The sequence below is a fragment of the Lagopus leucura genome, unplaced genomic scaffold, assembly GCF_019238085.1.
Source record: "Lagopus leucura isolate 7727_CA_CO unplaced genomic scaffold, USGS_WTPT01 Super-Scaffold_100030, whole genome shotgun sequence".
NCBI classification, from domain to species: Eukaryota; Metazoa; Chordata; class Aves; order Galliformes; family Phasianidae; genus Lagopus; species Lagopus leucura.
Window position 1 is genome coordinate 6,379,071 of NW_024962281.1, and position 5,387 is coordinate 6,384,457.

General features: G+C 47.3%; 1 protein-coding gene across 1 annotated transcript in view; it reads left to right on the top strand.

The window, feature by feature from the left end:
* The first annotated feature begins 809 nt into the window (after window positions 1–809).
* SGCD (sarcoglycan delta) overlaps window positions 810–5,387 on the top strand; it is a 309,952-nt gene continuing 305,374 nt past the window's right edge. Inside the window, exon 1 of the mRNA XM_042881464.1 lies at window positions 810–856. The gene's annotated coding sequence lies outside the window, so the exon portion shown is untranslated. The remainder of the gene's footprint in view (window positions 857–5,387) is intronic.

Sequence of the window (5,387 nt, forward strand, 5' to 3'; positions counted from 1 at the left end):
CTATTTATTGCAGCTCCTAAAAGTTTTGAAGTGCAGCCTGTAAGGATGAAATTCATGGCTTGGGGGGACAGCTAAATCAGACTCCCAGTGCAGAACAGGGGGCTGTTACCTGTGTGTTTGTCACTGCAAGGCAGGGCTGGGAAGCAAACAAAGGGGAGTACAGCCGTTGTACAACCACTGAGCTACCTCTGCCTTCTCCCTGAAGGTTTGTCTGAGGAACATGTGGTCGATCTCACTTCTCTGTGCCATTGGGCTGAGTGTCCCCTAGACATGCCTATTTCCCAAGCTTGTTCTTTCGTACAGCACGTGCAAGACAGGATCAAGATGGAGCTTCACTGAATTTCCATTCTTGTTTTCTCAGAAAACAAGAGTTTGCATGTACTAGAGCAGGAGAGTTCAGGAACACGGTCACTCTGAAGATGAATGCTTACATGTGTAAGTGCATGTATATGCATATATGTATATGTATATCCTCATGTCACAATTCTAAACAAGAATATTTCTGCTATAGTTATCGCCTCTTAGAGCTTCTGGTCTGAAGGGAACGTGAATTGGTGATCAGATGTAATCACCTTTGCATGGATTTCATATGCTTCAAACACGGGGAGGCATAAACGCACGGGGTATGGAGGAAAAGAAGCAATTGTATTTCTGCTTTGCCTATCTTTATCGCGTGAGCGCGACACAGGGTGACTCACCAGCAGCAGGTGGCCTGCAGTTCTGTTGGGCAGATCAGCGGTGGCTGGCAGGGGGCTGCTGGCCCTATATGGCAGCCCAGAGGGGAACTAAAAATAGTTTGCAGACTTCCAGCCTAGTAAAAGCATTTGTGGGCTTGGAGTGGAGTCTGCTTCTGAAGGTAAGAATCGGAGCTGGTCTATTTCATCTGCCATTTATGCTTGTTTTTTTTTTCTCCTTTCTTTCTCCTGCATGAAGATTGCCTTGGCAGCGCATCTGCAAGTGTTATCTGGCAGAAGGCCTGGAGTCGGGAATTGTAAACAGTTACTTTCTCTGTTTGTAGAAACAGGGTGAGGAGTGGCCAGCTAACGGAAATCAGTGGGACTGAGGGCATTTGCAGCTGAGGAGGCATGCAGAGGGATGTGGTGACCTGCAGGACAGCTCTGCGTGCTCTGTGCTGAGTTACCTGCCGAGGCGCAGGGCTGCTGCCCAGAGCTTTGCAGCCATGCTGGGAGCTGCCCTGGCTGCTTGTGTTCGTTAGGCCTGCCCCTGACGAGGGAAAGCAGCAATCTCATTTTTGCTTTGTGATGCCGGGTCGGCTTCTGATAAGGTCAGCGCCAACAGCCAAATGGATGTTAATTTGAGAGGGAAAAGGACTGAACCCTAATTAATATAGGCTTGCCTGTGTAATTATCGTTATTGGCTGGTGGGGAAGGAAGACCTTGTTCACTCCGTGCGTTTCTGTGGCTGCCAGGCTGTCATGCACCAATCTGGGAGAGGGGGACAGGAGTGCTGCATTCATCCAAGAGGGACTCTAATTCCCTGTCATCCCCAGATGATGATATCCTGCTTACTTCAGACCAACAGGCAGTGGAGATGCACGCACCATTACGATGGGGAGGATTTAGCTGCAGGTGCCTGTGGAGAAACTTCTCCCATTGAATCCAGAGTTCAAAATCCTGCAAGCAGGAACTGCAAGCAGTTCTCTGCAAGCAACTAGAGAGAGGAGCATATGGTTTTAGTTAGGGTTCAGTGTTGTGTTCCCAGGCTGGTGAAAAGGGTCAAAGTTGGAGAAAATGACTGTATGCTTGAAGGCTGGGGAGCCTTGCTAAGTGCTAAACTAAGGAGAAATCCTATTTGGCAGCAGAGAGAATCTGCTGGGGTTGGCAGTCTGAAACTGCAGTACGATAATTGTTTTCTTCTCCAAGAAACCAATGCATTGATTGGGGTAAGCAGGAAGGATCAGTCCCAGTGGAGCTCTGCAGGGTGTTGTTACCACGCTGCTTACTTCCCATGGTCACAGCTGATCTTCATGTGCTTCCCTCTGGTGAGCAAACTGGATGTGACAGAAGACAATGTAATTTAGTTTTTTGCCTCTTTCAGAAAATGAATTGCTACATATGATCTCATATGCTCACCCTTGCATATTTATGGGGAGTCCCCAAATCGAATTTTCATTGTGCCTGCCCCTGGTTAGCACAAACTTAATTTTGCAGCTTCTAAACAAATTCTTCTGACAAAATAACATCATGGCACATTGAAACAGAGCAGATATTTTAATACAAGCATGCTGCATAATCAGTTCTTCCTAAAAGCACATACAAATATTATCTTCACAGTAGCTAAGTGATCAATCAGTTAGTTGCAAGGTAGCATGTGAGTTTGCAGAGTTTGTTCCCCAACCTTTACATGCTCTCCAATGCTCTTGAATTGACATTTGCTACGAGAGGGTGCACACAAGTGATTTGCAATAGAGAGGGCCCTAGCTTGTTTACTTGTCTTAATAACTCGTGACAAGGACACTGAGGTCCAAACCATGCCAGGCACGCTCATAGGAAGGAGGCAACCACAGATGCTGTCAGTAATCTTACTGGGAAGATTACAGCAGTTCTTTGGGCTGGTCCTCTTTAGCTGGCCATCTGCTTTGCATTCCCTGGTGGCACTTGGGTTTGGATCTCCAGTTTGTTTGTCATTTCAGTCTCCCACTTTATTATTTCCAGAGCCAAGTGAACTGCTGCCAATTCCAATGCAATGAGATTGCATTGTGAGCTTTGCGACATGGTATACTTTTTTTTTTATCTTCAAGGCTCAGCTCCTGGAATTAGTTGATTATGTTAGAATCCCAGCATTCATTAAAGAGGAAGGGAAAAAAAATATATAGGGTGGATCTCTGCTCCTCATGAACTGAGAAAAAAGCTTGTGAGAAGATCCCTGCGGACAGTAACTCAAACTAAATAAAAAGAGGCTTTTTTTCCTTTCAGTTCCCCCTCCCTCCCCCTCCTTCACCCCCAGTATCAGCCTCTTTTATAGACAATCATCCTGTTTCTGAGTCTCTCAGTCATGGTTTTTGAATGCTGGGTGCTGGCAAACCTGAGCAGCAGCTGTTCCTTCCTAAAGGCAGGGAAAATGAGTAGAGCCATCCCTACCAGGACAAGTGATTTCTCTCAGCCTGCTCTGCCTTTTCCTTCTGTCCCCTGGCCACACAGCCACATGCAGCCATGGCAGGAGCATGAACCCACTCCCACAGCTCTGAGGACGACCCAGATCACAGAAATCCAGTGAGAAATGTGAGGACAGGAATCTGTGTTAAGCAGAACTGTGATTCCCTTGAGGTCAGGAGCAGCAGCTGCTGCTATCACTGACCTCATAACTTTAAATACTCTTGGCTAAGGCGGTATGGCATTTGTGTTTGTGGCACGTCTGAGCTGCGGGTAGGACTTGCCCAGTTTTGGGGTGGAGGCTGTCCCTGTTTCCCCAGCTTGAGGCTATGTCTGGGTACAATTAATAGATCTGGGGAGTATTGTTTATACTTCAGTTTGCCTTAGGTTCACTTCCTCTTTTATTTTTCAGTGGGAAAAGAGATGACATTGAAGACTGGTTTGAACAAAATATGTTTGCTGGCCTGGATTTTTCATCACTCTTGGCTTGGGCCTTAGGGAAACATATTTGCTTTTATTGCTTTTTCCTGTAACTAAGTAGAATTAGCATTCCCTGCCATTGCTGGCCAGCTGATTTCAGTAATTTTAAAATATATATATATATTTATGAACATATCTTGCATATATTGCTGAATTCTTCAGCAATAGTCATACAGGCATACCTCTGACACTGCAAGGCTGAGCAATGTCTCCATGTAGCTTACAAGTAGGAGTGCATGCACAGAGGTGTGTGTACAGGGCAGGACTTAGTGCACTTTCCATGCATTGTGGTCTGATTTTTGAGTGGTCCTGTGCAGATCCATATGGGCCATTTCCAACTTAGGATATTCTATCATTCTATGAATTAATCTGAGGGGGCTTCGTACTTGACTGGGGCTGTTTTCCCGAGAGTGATGCTGCCAATGATTAACTTGAAGTTCCAGATGTAACAATTCAAATTGATAGACGCAGTCTTTCTGATTTGTGCATATCTACTGCTGCTTAAGGTGTTCCATGGTTTATCAGTGATCTGGCTGCAATCTGGAGACTGGGAAGGAGACTTAAAACAGGGTAACATCTTCAGCTTAGGTTTTGATTTTTTACTTTAGCCTTGCTTAACGTCATCCTGCTGGCATTGATTTTACAGACCTCTGATGAACCCATCCGTGGAAGTGCTCAGAGTCAGGCTGGATGGGACAGCTGGGCAGTCTGAGCTGGTGGGGGACAACCAGTCCATGGCAGTGGTTGGGGCTCAATGATCTTTAAGGTCCCTTCCAACCTAAGCCATTCTGTGATTCTGTCAACCAAATCTTGGCACTTTACTTTAGACAGTAGTGAATATCAATCAGTAGCACTGAGTGTATTGTGAACTTTGATTTTTAGCTCCAGAACGTGAGAAAAAGCATTCATTGGTCTTATAAAACCAAACCATTTGTATACAGTGGCAAAATAATAACAGAATCACAGAATCAACATCTTAAGGTGATAACAGTGTTTCCTCTGGTCCCTTCTGTAATGAATGAAACTCGAACAGGGGAATTGTGAAGCCTGTTGGTACCGAAGCTTTTGTAGCAGCGCTGGGAGCTCAGTGCAGGCTGCCTCAGGGATGCCATGCCCCCACTTTACACGTTGTGTGTTCAGGGAACTGCAGACCCAGCGCTGGGCTGGGGGCTTAAGTGAGCAACGAACCGTGCTTCCTTCATTTGTGCTGGATCCTTCGGAAAGAAACGCACTGATTTATTGATTTATCCAAAACCTTCAAGGGTGGAGTGGGGGGGGGGAGGGAGGGGGGGGAGGGAGGATGCCCATGGAGGTGCCCTCCGGTGGCAGCCACGCCGGGTCGGGGCTGGTGCAGGCGGAAGATGTGGAGCGATGCACACCGCTGCGTGCAGTCTGCTCCCCCGGGGCCATCTGCTAACCACAGCCCCTGGCCGTCTCCTCCGAGAGAGGCTGCTGGCGGCTGGCCGCGGTCTGATCTGCTAAAAGCTTGTGGAAGGGAGAGGGCTGAGGGAAAGGAGGAGGGGGAAAAAAGAGGGGAATGGGGGAAGGAGGAAGGGAGGAGAAGAAATGAGGGGGAAAGGGAGACGGGAAAAGGGGGATGGGAAAATGGGAGGGAATGAAAAAAAAGGGGGAAGGGATAAATGGGGAGACGGATGAAAAGGGGAAAAACGAGGGGAGTGGAAGAAAAGTGGAGCGAAGGAGACTAAAACGGGAGAAAAGAAAGGAAGGCATAAAAGGGAGAAAGGAAAGGGGAGAAACATCAGGAGCGCTCCCGAGGGGGCGGGCGCGGCAGAG